This window comes from Mastomys coucha, unplaced genomic scaffold (genome assembly GCF_008632895.1).
Source record: "Mastomys coucha isolate ucsf_1 unplaced genomic scaffold, UCSF_Mcou_1 pScaffold6, whole genome shotgun sequence".
In the NCBI taxonomy this organism is placed as follows: Eukaryota; Metazoa; Chordata; class Mammalia; order Rodentia; family Muridae; genus Mastomys; species Mastomys coucha.
The window spans coordinates 27,751,419-27,771,877 of record NW_022196912.1 but is presented as its reverse complement, the minus strand read 5'-3'; the positions used below and the strand labels follow the sequence as shown (position 1 = coordinate 27,771,877).

At 43.7% G+C, this 20,459-nt stretch overlaps 1 protein-coding gene across 2 annotated transcripts in view; it reads left to right on the top strand.

Annotated features, from left to right (window-relative positions):
* The first annotated feature begins 255 nt into the window (after positions 1 to 255).
* The window catches only part of Klhl29 (kelch like family member 29), a 302,932-nt gene continuing 282,728 nt past the window's right edge, over positions 256 to 20,459 (top strand). The window contains exon 1 of one of the 2 annotated variants that reach the window (XM_031357487.1): positions 256 to 536. The gene's annotated coding sequence lies outside the window, so the exon portion shown is untranslated. The remainder of the gene's footprint in view (positions 537 to 20,459) is intronic. The other variant, XM_031357486.1, reaches the window with a different exon arrangement.

The window sequence follows — 20,459 nt, the reverse complement described above, 5'->3', positions numbered from 1 at the left end:
CTGTCCCTGCCTCCGCCGATCTAGCAGCAGCTCCAACCCCAGCGCCCGCTACTCAGCGCACGTCCGCAGCCCCGGCCATCGGCGAGCCTGAGCTCAGCCCCCGCCCGGAGTCCGAGCCCGAGCCCAGAGCCCGGAGCCCGGAGCCAGCCCCAGCCCCGCGGCCGCCGCGGCTGCGGGGAGAGGGCGGGGGCGATGCTACCGGAGCCGCCGCCGCTGCCGCCGCCTCGATGAGAGCCGCGCCGCACAGCGCGTAGCCGCGCAGGCTGACAGGCAGAAGGACTGACTTCCCTCTCCCGGGCATCCTCCCTGGGCTGCCGGGAGGCGGCGGCGGCGGGGGAGGAGGAGGGAAAGGGGGAGAAGGCGGAGAGCAGGAACGCGAGGAGGTGGACCTGGATCCGTTTCTCCCGGCCAGGACGCGAGCGGCCCCAGCTACCGCTACCCGCCGGCGCCGTCCCCTATCCATCAACCCTCCTGCACCCACCCGCGACCCTGGGCTCTCTGCGCGTCGGGCCGGGGCCGGAGCGGCGCGGCCGCAGGTAAGAGCCGGGTCAGGTTGGGGCTCTTGGGATGCTGAGCAGGGCGGAGGAGCGGGGGTGAGGGTTCCCAGGGTCCTGGTAGCTTCTGAGCCAGGCAGGACTTGGGAGTGGGGCCCAGAGCCTGGAACGCTGGGCTCGGCTCTGGCAGTGGCGGCGGCTGGAGCTGGAGCCTCCCGCGTCTGGGCTCGCAAGCCTGCAGAAGCCCTTGCGCCTGCGCTGCTCCAGGGATGAAAAAAAAAGGGGGAAAAAAACTTCCTGCCCCCGGGTGTGTTATGCAGGGGATGCCTAGGGGAACTATCGCAGTATCGCAGTGGTCGAAGGTGCTGGAAGCAAATATGACACCGGAGCCTGGTAGCACTGGACCGGGCCGAGCCGTGTGCGCCCCTCTCCTGGCCACCTCCTCCTGCGCGGCCCAGGGCCCCAGAAAGCACTGGAAAGCTGGTCCCCAGGGCGACCGTGTGCCCTGCGGGTTGGGGAGGTGCGCGCCTGAGTGCCAAGGGAAGCTAGGTGACGGGTTCTGCCCCTCACGTTCTCAGACCTAGCATTTGGAGACCGGGTTTCTTCACTGGATCCCAAGTAACTTTCGAGGTGGAAGAGCTTGAATATCATCTGAATGGAAACCACACAGACCGTGTTGTGACCTCCCCCTTCATTCCCTTGACACCTTGTGGTTTCCAGCGGGGGTTGGAGGTGCGGGGACAGCTTCAGGGATGCGAAGGGCGGGGAGGTGGTGGCGAGTGGGGAGGGGTTGTTTATATGTGGGATAGTGGACCCGGAGACACGTAGGTGGGAGTGTGGCCGCGCGCCCAGACTGCCACGGGCGATGCGGGCTGACCGAGGGCTCACGTCCGGGTCTCCGTGGCTTGGAGCTGGCCAAAAGCAGGAGGGTTATCTGTGGTCGCGCGCTGGTGCCCTTGCTGGGCAGTGTCGGCCCCAGGCCCCAGGGGAGAGAGGCGTGCTCGCTCCAGCCCAGATCTCGGAACCCGCAGCCCAGTTTCGTTCCGAGGCTGCTCCCGGGGCAGGTTCGTTGTGCGTTGCCTGGGGATGGTGGAGACGCTCTGCCTGCCTGCGGCTGTTCTCCCAGGAGCGGGCGACTGCAAAGCGCGAGTCCTGGATGCCTGGGTCCGCCTGCTGAGAAGCCCGTTCTCTCTCCTCGCTGGCCTCTGGAACCGAAAGGCAGCAGCGGTCAGTTGACAGATCTCCCGCGGGTCCCCAGGGATGCTGATGGGTGAGGAGCAGCCCGAGCTGCTACACGCGCGGCTCTGCGAAGCGTATCCTCTCTCCCTATGGTGTTTGCGAGGCAGCGCGCCCGGGGCGAATCGTGAACGCAGATATTTACGTAGCATACCTCTTCGCCGGAGGGACTAGACGTGGAGGACACCTGGCTGCGGCTGCGGAGAAACTTCCACTCCTCAGTTCTGGGACATTCATGCTCCGCCACTGCAGGCTCCAGCCCCTCATCAGCTGAGCAACGCTAGGATTTGGACTCCTCTTGCAGTGACAGATCTGTCCTGGTTACAGCTGTATTTATTCTCATTTCATTCTCTTTAAAGGCATTTGTCTAGTCACTACAGAGTTTCTATCCCTACCGTGGTCTTACTGCTAACTCAGCCCGGGGAGGACAGATTTTGAGAAATTCTTTCCGTTCAGGTTGAGTGATAGCACATTTAATTAGCCCACCTCATTCCTGACTTTTTAAATTTAAATTAAGGGTGGAGGGAGGTTAGCTAACTTTCTAATTATTTTTCATTGGGGGTGGTGGTGTTTAACAATTGTATAGATTGTTCATACTGATACTTAGAGAAAACATATGTGGAAGGACAGAATAATTTAAGAGTTCCTTGTCATGCATGCATTTGATAGTCTGTCTGTTCCTACATGTTTGGGGCAGTGGGTCACAGTGTCTGTGTTCCCATATATTGTCCTGGAGTGCATTGGATTTATCACATTGCTACAAATCAGGAAATCACTAGCATGTATGCCCTTAAACCCTATATGAATTTAATAATGTTTAACTTGGCTTATGGGCTGATGCATTTAGCCAATTTTAATAACTTTTCGACACAGTGATCTTACTAGTCCACAATTAAGAAAAACATTGTCTTTGGTCCAGTCTTCCCATTTCTACTCTAGCTGTGGAAATGAGTAGGTCTCCAACTTTCATTTGCAAGCAAAAATCCAAACGAAATACCTAAGAGTTTTAGTGAAATAAAATATCCTATGGTAGCCATGGAAACAAATAGATTAAGGGTTATTGGTTTCTTCTGTATGTGGTGGGGGTTGGGTCCTAATGTAGGGTCTCTTGAGTTATGTTTCTAATGAATGGTGGTCACACTCCAAATACTCAGTGTGGGAGATAAGCTGTACCAGAATTCAGTTTTGTGAGGGGGTTATTAGAACAAAGACTACCGAGAAGCCCGAGAGAATGACTTCTGCTAACTGCAGCTCCTCACATCCAGAACACAAATGCATAAAGGCATTTTTGTTTTGTGTTCTTTCAAGTAGATGAGAATTGAATTTGTATTTTTTTAAGACTGGAAGATGTAGTTTGCTCGTAAGCTATAACTAAAGGAATCCTTAAGTCCAGCCCCTATTTTCTAGGAATAAAGATGTTAGACTGTAGATGTTGGTGTAGATGGAGTATGTCACAGTTACTATCCAGACCTGTCAGTCTAAGTGAGGCAAATCATTAGTCTATTCAAATCTTGCCTATTTCAATATTCATACATTTCCATGGTGATCCATTCTGGCTTTGTTTACTTAATCAACCTTATAAATCTTTGGCATCCATTTCAGTTGGGCCATCTTTCCCCCCTCCATTTATCATTTGATTTGGCTGCAGCTCCTTCCTAATTGAAAGCATTCCCCTCTCTCCCTTAACTAGTTTCCAAAAGTTTATGTGATTCACAGTAACACAGAGATAAAAGAGTTAACACCATCAGATAACACCATCAGAATCTCATTTGTTACGGCTGTGGAGTGTGTGTGTGTGTGTGTGTGTGTGTGTTCTTTTTCCCCCCACAGGCTTACAATAAATCCTTCTTATTTAATGGCCAGGAGATGTCAGTTTTAATCTAACAAAATTGACTAAAGTTTTTCCTGCCTACTTTTTTTCTCCTTTTCCTCTTCCCTCCTATCCTTTCTCCCCATCCCCCACCCCCTTTTGGGGGCATAAGAATTCTTTTGTGTCTTTAGCTCTATCGGGCTTGAAGAGCCATCGAAGCTCTGTATTAGAGTCTGTAAGATCTTTTCTCGAGTAATGGATTGAGCCAGAAGGTTCTGGAATATCAGAGGATTTTTCCAAATATAACTAGTGTAGCACAGTGTCTCTAGGATCACAGTAACATTGCAAGTCCTCAGAACAGGCCGTTTTACTTAACTGTAAGTGATGATTTTGCTCATCCGCTTTCAACTTTGCTTTCTAATGATGCAATCCCATGCTAATCGCAGCCCTGTATATTTCAGAAATATCAAGGCAAGCATTTGCACGCTACTGACTTATTAGGATCAGGCAAAGTAATTGCAACACTTAAGTTCAAAGTCAGAAGGAGAAATGGAATCATAGCCAACCTTATGATTCTATAATCAGCCAACTAAGTGCCTACTTGGGGGTAGGAGGAAGAAGAAACACCAGGAGTAAGGAATCTAGCCTTTGACGGCTGTGGATGAAGCTACATTGGTGTAGTTGCAGTGTAAGGTGACTAAAGAAGGAGACATCTCTGTAACAGATATCCGCACCACCACCACCACCACCACCCCCAGACCTTTCTTAGTGTTAGGCACATCTCAACAGAAACGTTTAGAAACTGGGGAAATACTTCTACTTGATACAGAAGAATAGTTTTTATTGCTCAAAAATGTAACTAAATCCTCTCCTAGTATTTGTAAACAATTAAGTAGTGTGATCCCTGCAAAGTATTTCACCCTAGAAAATGGATATAATAATTTTGGTTAATAAGGAGAGGTATTTATTAGAATTCTTCATGAGAAGCTAGGACCAAAAATGCTTGAGATCACAGCCATCCTAAAATCAAACCCTAAAGCTCTTCCTCCAGCAGCTACCTACTTGCTCTACTCAGGTCTGAGGTCAGAAAAGCAGACCCTACTGTCTTCAAGGAGATCATCTGAAACCAGAATTGAAGCTTCAAATTGGGAGGAGGCCAGTTGATCATCGGAAGCTGCAACAGAGTAGCTGGTGAAATGAACTTCATTGTTCAGGGGCATTTCCACCTTGGGTGAAAAGAGAGAGTTTTCTCCTGTGAGACAGAGTAGCTTTGTGAAATACGGATAGTTCTGAGACTCCATGCTGCCGCTTCACAAATGACTCGGACACCTAAGCAGAGCATGAGCATGGCAGGGCTTCTGGCTTAGGTACAAAGGACAGAGCCCCAGACATTGAAGGCTACCACTGACCCTACAGCTGTCTCTTTTTAGTGTTCATGTTATGAAGTGCTACAAACATTTAAATCACTGACCAATTTGAGATACACCCATACACATATATAGAGAGAGATGTATTTGTCTTTATACACACACAAATATACTCTACCATTTAAAAAAATATGGTTTAAAACAATAGCAGAATTTACTGTCTTCACCATTTTTGTGTGAACACTGTCATGCTACTCCTACTTACTTTTCGAGCAATGGGTCTCAGAAACTTATTCATCTCGTCATGTGGAAATCTTAAATGCCAATGTTTATTCTCTCCCTCTGCTGGGCAGCCACCATTCTATTATGTGTTATAATAAACTTGGCTGTTTTAGGTGCCACATGTAAATGAAATAAAACATTTATCACTTCATAATTAGCTTATTTCATTTAGCATCATGCAATCATGTTTCTATTCATGTGTTCTCATATGTCAGAATTTCCTTCCCTTTGAAGACGGGTTAATATTCCATCGAATATACATATATATATATATATATATATATATATATATGTATATGTGTATACATATACATATATATATATATATATATATATATAGTTTGTTCATCTACTGGCAAGTATATGGGTCATTTCCACCTCTTGGCTACTGTGAGTCATGCTGCAGTGTATTCGATTGTGTAGATATCATTTGAAGTGAGGGTTTTCACTCTTTGACAGCATACACCCGGAAACAAGATCACTGCATTCTGACACGTTAGCACTAAAAAATGTAGATCTCTCATTTTAAGGACTCGGTAGGAGTGCAGTCAGTTGAACAATGTCAAATATCCACTGCAGAAGGTATTACTGACATTTGTCTTGATGCGTGCATTCCCTCGAAAGCCTTTCCAGTTTCCCATGCTTTACTTTGGGAGTTTGGCTGAGTTGTGGTGACAGTATAGAGTGAGTGGCTGCAGGGGCTTCATGTGGAAGTTGGAGTCAAGTCTCTGTCTAACATTGGGAAGAGCCTTCATCTCACAAAGCCTCTGCTTATAAAAATGGAGGGGTACATGGTAGCTGTCTAGGGCTAGAAGAAGGGACCCCCCCATCCCGTTGGTCTGGGGAAATGGCTTAGTGAAATGGTTCTCAGTAGGGGTCACATCTCAGATATTTACATTACAATGAATAACATTAGCAAAATTTCAGTCATGAAGTGACAAGGAAAATAATTTTATGATTTGAGGTTACACAACATGAGGAACTGCATTAAATGGTCGCAGCACTAGGAAGGTTGAGAAATGCTGACTTAGTGGGCGCTTGCTGCCAAGCCTGAGTTAGAGCCTCAGAATCCACGTGGTAGAAGGAGAGTGCTGACTCCGGGTGTGATGTGGCATATGCGTACACAATTAATATTTTTAAAAAGGTTCACACACAGAAAAAAACAAGTTAGCTTAAAATATCTTTTGCAAAATGAAGAGGGAACCCTGCTAAAACATGTACCATACAGAGATGGCCTGCAAAGCAGATCTCTGCAGCATGACAGAGAGATGACAGCAAATTGTGGAGCTGATTGAAGTGGGACCCTGAGCCCTCTGTGTGTTAGTCTTAATTAATTTAATGATAAGTCAGGGTGTGTCTATGCTGCAGTCTGTGAGCCTCATATGATAATATGAGTTCTGAAAAGCATAAGATGATTTGCATCACAATTCCAACACTTCAAAATATCCTTCATGGATTTGATGTATGAACTTTTAATTCCATTTTTAGTATCATAATTTTAGCATTGTCGTGGATTTCAGAGGTCAGCTAATCTACCTATTATTCAATCAGTGAACTTTTCTCAAGCCCCAATAATAAAATAATAATAGCTTCTGGTTATGGCTGCCCACCATATTTTAGTACTTTACATATATTATCTCTAATCCTCATATCAACACCAGGAAATAGGGATTATCCACACTTTACAAATGATGAGGAAGCTCAGAGGTAATCAAGTGGCCTATACTCACAAGCCCGACATCTCATACTGCAGAGTTTGAACACAGAACCCTCAGCTACTAATTCGTGTGTGTGTGTGTGTGTGTGTGTGTGTGTGTGTGTGTGCACGAGCTACCAAGTTGGCTTACCTGGTGCTGAGGATGAAACCCAGGGCTTCATACAAATTAATAAACACTCTACCAATTAAGCCACATCCCCAGCCCTGTGTGCATTCCTGATGGTATATACACAGTCTCTGTACTTGTCCATTTCTGCTGCCTTTCCTGTATGGGGAGATACTTGTCTATGGCAATTAACTTACTTTTTTCCTCCTTTGACACAATGTCTCACTATGTGGTAACTCTGACTAGCATAGAACTAGCTATGAAGACCCTGGCTGGCCTTGAACTCACAGAGCTCCTCCTCCCACCTGTCTCATGAATACTGGGATTAAAGACATGGACTATAATGCCTTACTCTTGCTAATTAATATTTTATGTAAAATAATATTAGAAGGAATGTGAGTTTAAGACTTAATGTGATCTTGCCAACATTCATTGTCAGACTTCTTTTTTGGATCAATCTACCTGCTTCCATTTACTCCTGGAAGACTTTCATATCCTTGAATGGGACCTGTTTCTATCGTGAGTCTGTGCAGAAAAGAAACAGCTACAAAGAAAAATAAATAAAGAGCTAAGGATATACTTAGACCTACTAAAGGCTAACGGGACTTAACTTTTTATTTATTTTTTTTTATTTTTTTAATGTCAGGATCGTCTAGCACAGTGTCTGGCATTAAATTCCTCTATGAAAATGTTCGTCTCTGTGCATTTCCACCCAGAGAAGGTATCAGGTGATAAACATCAAAGCCTACATTTCAGATTTTCTTTTCACTCAGTGAATGTGTAGTTACACGTTTGGAGTTTGTCATTGTGTGGAATTTTAGATACTATATTTGGTCCTATATCTATTAAATATGCTTGTTGATGAATTCTAAGTAATCTAAATGGAATCTTAGAGGATTTATGACTTGAGACTTTGAAGACTAATTTTCTCTTGGAACTGCATCATATTCCAGTGATAACTGGATCTATGTAGGACTTTTGAGAGCCCACACAGAGTCTTGTCTTTTATATTGTGCTCACTTACGAAGTGGCTTCCCTGTGCAGATTTAACAGTTTATGATATTTCAAAACCAGTATTGTTTTAAAGAAAATTAAAACCACTACAAATCACAGAGAGAGCCATGGGAGATGGGGTAGCACTGTGTTTGCCATCCGCATCTGCCCTGCTTTTCACTCTTTGCATTCGTCTTCTGTGAGATGGGAACGGGTGTGAACAGAGTCTCCGGCACACACTGCAGAATTGTCTCTGCTCCCTCTTTTAAGGCTTCCAACTCGGGCATGCAGGCTCACTGGAAAAGGGGCATTCATTCCAGATCCGAGGTCAAGCCTGTGAGGAAGCCGTAACACAGGCAGTGCTGAGCAAGGGTAGCCACTGCAAGAGCTGGCCATCTCTGGGCTGGCAGGCCACCTCTATATACCTTTCCAGTCACCATGCCACCTGTACATTCCTGCCTTTTCTGCATCTAGGGCAGTGGTTCTTAGCCTCCCTAAGGCTACAAACCCCAAACTGTGAAATTATTTTTGTTGCTACTTCATAACTATAATTTTGCTACTGTTATAAATTATAATGTAAATATCTGATATCTGATAGGTGACCCCTGATCATCCAACCCCCACGGAGGTCACGAACCACAAGTTGAGAAACTCTGTTATAGATATGCTGAAGGCATCCCCGTTTGAAAAGAAGGCTGAGGAGATCACACAGCAGGGTGCTGTGGATGTTTTTTGAAAACCAAATGCTAGTCACAGGCTTTGGATGAACCAAAGATTTAACAGCTTCCTTTTTGGTTATTTAGTAACATTGACAAGTGTCCAGGAATCCTGAAGCTTGGCATTGAGAAAAATGATACAATGTTACCTTTCTCTTTCACTTTCTGTGTTCATTTCCAGCAGGAGACTCTGGCTTCTGAATCACAATGCTATTAAACCACTGAGGGAATCTTACTGGTACGTGCTTGGTACCTTGAAGGTAGATGAGGTTTCCTGTTTGTTGTAGAGGAACCAAGGGATGAAACCTCCTTGTCCTGTGGTACCTCATCCTGTTGCTCACCTGTGGTGTGGGTGGTATTGTTCCTATTTTGTGTATGAATTAGAAAAGCAGACATGTGCCCAAGGTCAGATCAAGTATGAAAAGTAGGTATGAGATATCCAGGCCTGTAGTCTACACAACTGCTTGCCTATAGAGAAAGGAGATGGCCAATATACCTTCTATAAGGACTATAAATGGCCTATTGTATAACAATCCTCCCATGTATTGCTTGCTAATAACCACAGGGAAATTAGCAATTAATTATAGGATATGTAAATATCTGATACCTGATAGGTGACCCCTGATTATCCAACCCCCAAAGGGGTCACAACCTACAAATTGAGGAACTCAACTTGTAGTGGCATTATAATAAGTCAAGGTTCAGTTAATTTTCTCTTCAAATGTGACATAAACTCAAAGATACAGAGACCTACTATGTAACTTCAAATACCTCCACACATAAACTTATTACCATTATCTTTAAAATTGAGAAAAAGTGTGAGTATGAGGAACATCTGAGGCTTAGGCCTCCCTGTGCCTATTCTTTGAAGCCAGAGGCCCCTGGAGTGCTAACTTGAATATATGAAAATTGAAGAGTTTAGATTAACAAATTCTTATTTGCAAAACACTTAGTAACAGCATATACCAAATATTGGAAATAAAAAGTTTCTGGAGTTTGTGGTCCTAAAGGCCTTTGTCATTAGATTTAGGTTTGGCCTGGCACGGCTTGATATTTATTGGTCAGCTACACTGTAGAATCTGTGGTCTACTTGGAAACTGAGAGATGTTGAGTCTCCTAAGGAGGAGATTTGGCTCATGAATACAGTGTTGCTCTGACCCCTGCGGTCCATTCTTGTACCATGCAAGTACAAGGACCTGAGGTCAGATCCGTAGTGCTCATGGCAAAAGCTGGGTCTTGCCATGTGTTCCCCGGTGCTGGAGAGGGGGTGGGATGCGGGCAGAAAGCTTCTTCAGCTTCTGGCTGCTAATCTAGCTGAAGATGATGTGCTCCAGGATCGTCAAGAGACCCTGTCTCCATAGAGCAGACAGAAATGAGGAAGGGATGATACCTACCTCCCCCCACCTGAAACATACAGTGAACACATGAAACTCAGTGCATAGCAAAACACAGTGCACACGTGCACACACACAAAAACTAACTAAAGAGACCAGAAAGATAGTGCATTAATTAAGAGTACTAGCAGCTGTTCCTCCAGAGAACACAGGTTTGATTCTCAGCATCCACATAATGTCTCACAGTGTCTCAGACTCCCGTCCTGGGGCATGCAGTCCCGTCTTCCGGCCTCTGAGGGCACCTGACATATACACAGGTATCTAGTCAGAAAAGTGCCCATATACATAAAATGAATACATTTTGTAAATGCATATTAAAATTTTAAAAATCCCCCACACCTGATTGTCACTGATAGAGCAATGTAGAAGACTAAATATAGTTGTTTGGTTAAAGCATGGGCAAGATTTTTAGAACACTTGGAACATGGAATCCCTTATTATTAAAGCCAGGTTTTTCACCACTGGGGGTAACAACAGGTGGGCTGACTTCTGCCTAGTCCACCAGTGCCCAATTTAGCAGGGGCAGCTGCCTCTTGGCCTCTGCCTAACACATGGTTACCATTCCTGGTAACTGCAAGGAGGCCGTGTGCTCTGCCTTCCTGTGCATGCTCAGTGGTCTCTCTAATGTGACCCTGAGGCTCCTAGCTCAGGCACCTGGTACTGTACCCACCCACTTCCACATTGAAGCCATTTTGTTAAAATGCCTTGTCTTGAATTCTTGGCATAAAGGAGGATTATTTTGTCATTGTGTTTGCTTGTTGGGGTGATAGAAAGGACTTATTTAGTCTGATCTTACTCAGAGAGCCTTAATCAGTTTTCTGAGCAAAACTCAAGGGCCACAGATTGGGAAATACAAGGGCCACATTTAGAAACTGGGCTCGTTAGACCAGGAGGCCTCGTGCAGCGGCATAGCTGGCCCGCCCTTTTAGTGAAGAGCTTTCTGTGAGTGGAATGCTATAATCTATTTGGTTCATGCTGTTCCAACCAGCTTTAATCATCAAAACTGGAAAAATATTCCAACTGCGAAAGGAGCACAGCTCTTGCCGAAGCCGCGATGTGCTACAGGGACACGCCAGAGCCTCTCAATCCACCGGTCCACGCAGCATGCTGTCAAAAAGGAGTGTGTGGATCACTTCGTGCAGTGTGAGGCAGCTGGCTTTTTCCACAGTGAAATGGCACAAAGACTTAACAGTTCCTCTTCCCCCAGAGGAGAAAAATGGTTTTCCTGGAAACCATATTTGAAGAAGTCACGTTTTGCTCTAAACACAGTCTTTATCTCTCTTGTGACAGGGAGGGGGATTTCCTCACCAGAGCCCCAGGTGTCTGGCTAGGTCTGCTCTGGCAGCCTCAGTGTCAGATGTACAGTAGACAGAGCTCTCGGGAGAGAAGAGATTTGGCTGCGAGGCTGGTAGGCACCATGGACTAGGGCACAGAAGAGAAGGAAGTGGGCAGACCGGTATACCCAAAGTAGCCCTTGTTGCTGTCCGGCTGAGATAAAGATGCATCATCTCCACACTGGCTGTGAGCTGTGTCCTCAGGCAAGGTTTGCAGCCCTGGGTTCTAGCTGAGGAAGGTGACTTGCCTCTTGACCGTTGCTCCTGATGGGCTCTCCTTACAATGCATGAGGGACCGTAATGGGCTTTCCTTAGAATCCATGAGAGAGAGACCAGGACATTCCAGAGCCCTGGCCCCACTCTGGTTCTCACCTAAGAATTCAAAATTGCAATTCAATCTAGCAGAAACCACAAAACAAACAAACAAATAACAAAAAGTAACTGACTTAGTAGTCCTAGGGGAGGCTCCAGGGGTGGGTGGTATTCACTGAACTGCGAAGTCCAAATTCAAGGGCTTGACATTGTTTTATTCTTGGTTTGCCTCCCAGAATATCTGGTCTCCAGATACTTTCTTTTTTCTTTTACTATCTAGAAGAGACACCTGGGCCACTTGATTCTTCCTGGTCCTAAGAAAAGGGAAAAAGCAGTTTACCACCTGGTACTTGTTTCTGTGCTAGATATGACCCATGGGATCAAGAACAGGGTAAGGAGGAATAGGGACAGAAAATTATTGTCTAGAGACTGAGCATGGGACAAGAGGGAGGATTCTGTCCTCCAGACTTTCTGGTAACAATGAAACATTTTTCAACTCAACAACAATATGATTAAAGATGAGCTAAGGATTTGAGTGCACATTTCTCCAGAGAAGATAAGTTAGTGTCCACTAAGCACACAAAAATATATTCAACATTGCAATGATGAGGGACACTCATGTCAGAAACCCAGTGAGATATCACTTGGTGCACGTTAGGAAAACTGTTATCAAACAAACAAGACCAGAGCAAGTGTAGGGAAGGATGTGGAGAAACTGCAAGCCTCGTGCACTGCTGGTACAAATGCATAATCGGGCAGCCTGTAGAAAACACAGTGGTTCCTCAAAAAAGCTAAACATAGAATTACCATGTGATATAGCAGTTCCACTTCTGAGCATGGGCCACAAAGTGAAAGCTGAAACTGGACCGTGATCCCGTACACGAGTGTGGCTCATAGCAGCAGAAGTAGTCATGTTTTTCCAAAGGTAGCAGTAGACATGTCCATCAGTAACTGGATGGTTACTGATGAATAGGAATAGCATCCAGGATGCAGTACCAACATAGAGAGGAATAGCATCCAGGATGCAGTACCTGCATAGAGAGGAATAGCATCCAGGATGCAGTACCTGCATAGAGAGGAATAGCATCCAGCCTTGGGAAAAAAGGGAATCTTCTCACATGCATGAAATGTAGGGACAATATGATAGGTGGAATGCACTAGTCACTGAAGGATAAATTCTGTGTGTGTCTACTTGTGTGAGGCACGTAAATTAGCCATTGCACAGGAAGAGAGACAGAATGGTGGCAGTCAGGAAGCTACTGTTTGATGGATGTACAGTTTCCATTTGGAAAAAATGAATGTTCTGTGTCGAGGGCTGGTAGTGACCCTTACTCAGCAAGGAGAATACGTGGAAGGTCACAGAACTGCACATTGAAAAAGCTGAAAGGCTAGATTATTGTGATAAAAACAGATTTCTAAATATTCCTAACTGAATCAGTTTTAATTTTTAAATTTTATTTTGTGTGTATTTGTCTGTATGTCTGTGTACCACCTGCATGCAGTGCTAAAGGAGGCCAGAAGAGGGCCTTTGTCCCTCTGGGACTGGAGTGTACATACAGTTATGAACTTGGCTGGAAATCAATCCCAGGTCCTCTGAAAGAGCAGTCAATGCTTTTAACCACTGAACTGTAGCTCCCCAGCCCACTCCCAAGTTAATTCTTCAATTGCATTATTTTCAGAATTCATAAGTTTAAGAATTCAGCAATGTTTACATGTATACCCCATCCCAACCCCAACTGGACATGTATTTATTTGATTTATTTTGTAACAGTGGAGGCAATATAATGAAATTCATAGGTCTGGATGTTCATTACACTGAGTTTCAATAATTGCAAGTGCCTACATGATTATCATCCAAAACAATGAAAGAGTTTCACCACTCCACAAGTTCTCTTGTGACCTCTCCAATCAATCTTTCTTCCTGGCCCAAACACTTTCCTACTTGACTTATTGGACAGCTAAAGGCATTTTGTTGCTATTTCTCTCTAGAAGGAGAGCAGCCAAAGGACTAGACACTTGTGTTACCACTAAGCAGACATCACTCAGCAGGAAGCTAAAGCACACACACTTGGTGACCACATTGGAGATAAGGACTTGGTGGGTGGCCTCACATGCTGATATCCCTGAACTGTAATAGTCTGATATACCCATTTATCCCTAGATAACTCTGACCGTTACCCACGGAGCAAACCAGACAGACACCCATGTCCACCAGGCAGAGGGGTTGGGTAGCCATTCTTCAGCTCAGCATCTTTTTTCATGGCTTGAATCCTTGGGGCTGGTTGATACATTCCTTAGCCATGTTGATGCCTTTGGTCTGAGAATAAAGCACAGAGCCCAGATCTGCATGCCAAAGCCTGGACACAGGGGACCCATGGCAGAGAAAAACACCCACTTTCTAAGAGATTTGCTTTCCTGGAGAAGCTGGAGGCTCAGAACAGTCATTGTTGAGCAAGGGGACCTCTGGCTAGCTCACTAAGGTAACTCAGTTCCACGGCCCCTGCCCTCCTCCTTTTTTTGCTATCCTGTTTGCCTGTTTGGGCCCTGCTCATCCTTCTAGGCTGGTAGGAACTCTCTGGTATGGGTGGCTGCTTCCCTGGCTGGAAGCCTCCTGCTGGCTGGCCTGCCTTATGCTCCTGGGGTAAAATGGTGGCCTCATCTTTTGTGTATACTTCTTTGTTGTTTTTCTCTAAAGATCTAGGCCAATGCTTGTGTATTACAGTTTGGACACATGAGGCACAGAAAAGGCTGTGTCACTCTAAGATGGGCAAGGTAGAGCCTAACAAGCTAGCACACATAAGAGCCAGGAACAACCAGGCCTCATCTCCTGAGTTCTCTGCAGTGCTTCCAGCTGCCCTGGGTGGGAAAGTGCAAACCCAGTAGAATTTCCTCTCTGACCACAGTTAGCTGTTGTCACATGCTAATAAGGGTGATTTCTGTAAAACGAGTGACTCGATAAGGGATCCCTTCAGCAGGGTATGAAATGACTCTGCATCCAAATCAGACCCAGGAAAGATAATCATTGGTCCATTTTCCCACAGGCTGGCTAAGAGTCTTTCAGTAAGCTAACCTCAGGGTGCGAAGTCCTTAGAGTCCCTGGTGAAAATCCAGCCCGTGTTTGTGTCATCCAGACTGTCCATGTTCCCATCCGGTCTCTCTTTTGAATTATGTCTCTCTCACACCCACCAGTACACTGTTCTGCCCGGTCATGGACCACAAAGCCTGGCTTATCGTGGGAAGAACGTGTTCTTTTTCAGGAATTTGGGTACAGAGGTGAGGTTTTAAAAAGTAGCATGAATTTTTTTCTCTAGGAGCCCTAGGAAGAACAGAAAGCGCTTCTTTGAAAATTGAGAATGAGGTTTCTAACGTGACTTTATCATGTTTGGCTGAAAGAATAGTGTTTAATTATGATGGAAACTTGGTTAATTAAAAAAAAATCAGAAACATAATTACCTGTATACTATGATGAAACTGAAGCACATACACAAAAGAAAAGCCTGAAAATACAATATAATGTGAATGCCAACTGTCTCCCTATTTTAAAAAACTTCCAGTTATTAAGATAGTCCTCATATTTTTTATACTGAAAGGAAAGCTTACCCAACTCAGGAATGAAATGTTGCTGTAAGAGTAAGGATAATATTGCCACTTCTTTGTCCCTAGAGAGATCAATAAGTGGCTGTACCCACATTAACACTAACAGAAACGGGGAAATACCAGCTCATAGTATAGGAGAAAAATTAAATAGCCAGCTTTTTTTAAGGGGCCACCAATCAGCTTCGTATAATCTACTACAAAAAATATGTTCATCACAGCTATCATAGACTCCCCTTTAACATTAATTCTGCAGATTTTTTTTCCATTTTAGAGCTCTTAATAAGAGTCGGGTTTGTGGACTATCTTAGCAGTAGCTAAGCAAGCTTCAAATCTGAGGCACCTGACGCTCACAACCATGGAAGTGTTCTCAAATAACTGTACCCCGAAGTGGTCACAGTGACCTGTAAATAATATCCAGCAAAAAAGGTTGAAGTTAACCAGGTGTTGGATTGCAGAGTCTGCAATTTAATAATCATAATGAAAATAGCAATACAGTAAAAGGGGGTGGGGAAGTAAAAAGAGGGAGCAAGAAACCCCCTCTTTGTGTGTGTGTTTGTTGTGTGTGTGTGTTTGTGTGTATGTGCATGTGTGCCTGTGTGTGTGTGTGTGTAAGTAAAAGATGGTAAAAGAGAAGAATTGTCTCAATGTTTTCCTTCCTGTGGCTTGTAAAAAATATGGCTCTGTGTGTGTGTGTGTGTGTGTGTGTGTGTGTGTATGTAAAAGATAGTGAAAGAGGGAAGAATTGTCTCGATATTTTCTTTCCTGTGGCATAAAAAAGGATCTCTCTCTCTTTCTCTCTCTCTCTCTCTCTCTCTCTCTCTCTCTGTGTGTGTGTGTGTGTGTGTGTGTGTGTATCAATTGTCTCAATGTCTTCCTTCTTGTGGCTCCTCATAAAAAGGATAGTTGTGTGTGTGTGTGTGCGCGCGCCTGTGTGTGTGTCTGACTGTCTGTCCATGTGCAGGAACGTAGGACTGGCCGACAGAGCTGGGGTGGGTATAGGCAAAGCCCTCCCTAGAATCAGGAGGCTGCATCCTCTTTCTTGGGAGCATCCTTGGTGCCTTTGACAAACTGCTTCTCTGCAGCAGTAGCTCCGTGATAGTCTCCTTGGCAGTCTGCCAGAGGCTGTGAGCGCACCGAGAATTGTGTTTTAATAGAAGGCTTTACCTCTGATACAGATTTAAAATGAGGAAGAAACTTTCTGTTCCTCCGCCGGAGCAAAATGCATTTTGCTTCTTGTGAAATGCAGGTGATTACAAGCTCATCTTACATAATTTTATTATTTTCAATTGCTGCCTGTCAATCTCAGGTGATGGGTTCCTGGGAGCAGAAAGGAGGCAGATTCTGGGCGATGATTAGAGGGAGAAAAAAAGTCACCCAGTCATTATCAAATTGCATAGAAGTTTAGAAAAGAGAATAATTATCTTTGTGACGACGCAGATCAGCAGAACTTGCTAAGTTAGACACAGCAGACATGAACTGAGGATCATTTAATAGCTTCTCGCAAAATGTATTTGCGCTTCAACAAAAGGTTGGTATTTGAGAATTAAAAAAAAAAAAAATACATGTTCAAACCAAATGACGGAATTCTCTTGAACGACCAGATTTTTTCAGAAATCTGTGACAATGTCGAGGTGGTCCACTGTCACGCCCACAAGAGGGCATTTTCTCATCAACTTCGGTAAAAGAGATTTGTTTTCAAAGAGAAGCTAAGAGGTCTGGGGTGAGGCGAATGTGAATCAGAGGGAGAGAAAGGGACTGGACAGCTGTTTACAAGGGAGGCATGTGTCAGCCTCCGCTTACCCGTGTCTTGCTGGATACCAGCCAGACATGCTCTCTGTATATATATTCACTCCTTTTCAAATGTCTTAGTCCTACCGAAACTGGGATCTGAAGGAATCCTTTACAAGAGTTATCTCTAGCCCAAGATCCCAGGGGCTCCTCCATAGTGGAACCCATCAGTGAGTTTACCACTGAAGATTTTGAGAGTCTGGTCAAAGACTGTCAGTTGTGTGAGCCTTTACCGTCTCCAGCTTCCAGTTCCTTCTCTATTTATTTAACACATATTTATCGAGTATCTACCCTATGTCAATATTAAGCCCAAATAAACTTATCTGCATGGAACATATGCTTTCCATAGAGAGACTTGACATTAAAATAAGAAAGAAAGAAAAATAGATAGATACCAATCAAAGTGCAATTTAGATAATTGTAAATGTTACAAGAAAATATAATTGGCAAAAGAAAAATAAGGCGTATTGTATTGAGGGGTTAGGAATGCTTCTTTGATGAATAACTAATATTCCAGTTCTATTTAATTGGCACTAATATTTGCTTACAAAGGTAATAAATTATTTTAATTCCTCCTTCCCATTCAAAAAAGTTAGCCTTAATATTTATTCTTTTATGGAACTGGAAACATGGAAAAATAATCGAAGCAACGTGTGACTGTCAGGTATCAGCTTGATAAATAATGCTAAAATTTTCCTCTCTATACCTCGTTATTTCAAATCACAGTGTGTATTTATCACCAAAGCCCAGAATTTAGAATAGTTAAGTAAATTTAGTGTTTTTGAAAATTCACTGTATTGCCTAGAATTTTCTCACCCCTCGTTTTGTTTGTTATTTTGTCCTAGACAGTCAGACTATGATCAGCAGCCAACATTCAGGTCCACGGCTTCTGCTCATGATACCATCTCTGCCATCCCCTACTGTGAGGACCAGGCCACACTCAGCAATGGCATTTCTGTGGGCACCAGTTCTGCCAGCCTGCCGAGTTCACAGCCACAGCATAGGAAGTTCCAGGGGAGGTCTAGGATCCTGACAGGGAGTTCAGGCCAAGAGCCACGATGTTGTAAGAGACACATGAGAGACTTTCTGAAGCCACAAATCAAAGCTTCACTTTGTTGTTACTTTGAATATTCATTCTTTTTTTTTTTTTAAGATTTATTTATTTATGATATGTAAGAACACTGTAGCTATCTTCAGACACCCCAGAAGAGGGCATCAGATCTCATTACAGATGGTTGTGAGCCACCATGTGGTTTCTGGGATTTGAACTCAGGGTCTTTGGAAGAGCAGTCAGTGCTCTTAACCACTGAGCCATCTCTCCAGCCCCCTGGATATTTATTCTTTGTTTGGGTGAGCACAGGCAAGCCTTGGTGCATGTGTGGGACCCAGGGGACAGCTTTCAGGCATCAGTTCTCTCCTCCTACCATCTGGGTACCAAATTCAACAGGCTCGGCAGGAAATACCTTTAGACCTGTGGAACCATCAGTCCCATCCCAAAGCTTCACTGGGAACCTGCTGGTCTGAACAAGTCAAGGAGTGCTTCAGGGAAGAGGTAAAGTTGAACTTGGCCTTAGGGCAGTTGGGAGCGGTCAGGAAGAAAGGTGTGGGACTAAATAAATATTCACCATTTAAACTTAGTGTGGGACGTATGTTGACACTTAAAGTGATACCTGTTATGTAGAATTTCAGGTCTGAAGCAATACTGTCTAGTAAACTTATTGTCTGGAGATTAATATATTGCATTCTATTTTCTTCCAGCCTACTGGCTTACATTTTTCAACAGGGGACATATTTGCATATGCATTTTAGCATTTCACTTTTTAAATTCAGTATAAGATACATATCATTCCATCATTAAAAATAATTCCCAAATATCCTTGTTGGATAGCTGTATGCTATTCTATCGTACCTCCATGCAGTTACTCAGCCATTAGCATAGAATATATGCTTTTCCTCTCCTATGGCACTATGGTGGGTATTCTTATATGTTGTTTTGGGTCACAATTTTTGTAACAGGCAGATCAGCCAAGGCTGAGTTCTGAGGGCAATATTTGGCTTATTACATTAAGCACCAAGATCCCTGTTGTCTATGTTACTATGAAAATAATAGGATCAGGCTATGGGATGGGTGAGTGTTAAATGACATCATGTTTGGATGGAATTCTAGAAATAGAATCACCAAGATTTGATCTTTTAAAAATTATGTAACTTTCCAATTATAAAAGTAGTGTTCTTTATGGAAAAATTTGACAGGAAAAAAAAAAAAACAAACCAAGTATACTCTTACCACTCAGAGATAAAAACAATTAACATTTTACAATCTACTATGTTTCACCCTTAGCAGAATTAGGGTGAAAATATATATCATTTTATATCCCGCTTTTCTCCTTCTGCATCTTATATTGATTTTGCCTTGTCATTCATTACTCATTCAGAAAAATTATCTTAGAAGGCTGTATCTCCTTATATTTCATTATGCTAATGTGTTATGTTTTATTTAATTTCCTATTGGTGGATATTCAGATCATATGGCTATGAATACAATAAAAATTTACTATGAAACATACTGCAATAATATAGCATTGAACAAATATCTGTGGACACCAGATTAATTCCTGGAAATAGCAGTCACCACAACAGAGATAGGCATATACTGAAGATCTGTCTGTAGTGCCATATTGCCCCTGAAGAACTGGGCTCTTTCACCCCCTATCCCTACCCCCATAAGCAGTGTGAACACTCATTTTGCTCCACTCCTGCCTTTTGTAATTTTTAATTTGGAGGCTGTTAGGTGGGTGAGTATTGGTATCTCGTGGTCTCACTTTGTACTTCCTTAATTACCAGTGAGCTGCAGCATTTGTCTCGGCATTTATTGACATTCCTGTCCTTTGCTTTTCTTCTATTTATATTTATCCTTTTTCCCCCTATTGATTTATAAGAACTCTTCATGCATAAAAGGATATTAACCTTTTGGTGTAACGCTAGAATATTTCTCAGGTTTGTCATTTGTCTTTTCAATTCATTTATGGCTTCTCGGGTGCATTGAAGGCCTTATTTGCTAGGTCCTATTCATCAGCTTTGTGTGCCGGGTTCTCTTGTTTTTTATGCTTACAGGATCCTTCCCATTCCTGGCTTTAGATATCTGCTCATTTGCATTTTCTTCTACTTGTTGGAGGATTCATTTTGCACATTCAACTTTTTGTCCTGGTTTCTCGTTTTGTTCTCAGACATACGAGAAATTTAACTTTTTCTTAATAGCTAATTCTTCCAGCTCTGATTAGGAAAGGAATTTTTTTGTTGGCCCCACTGATTT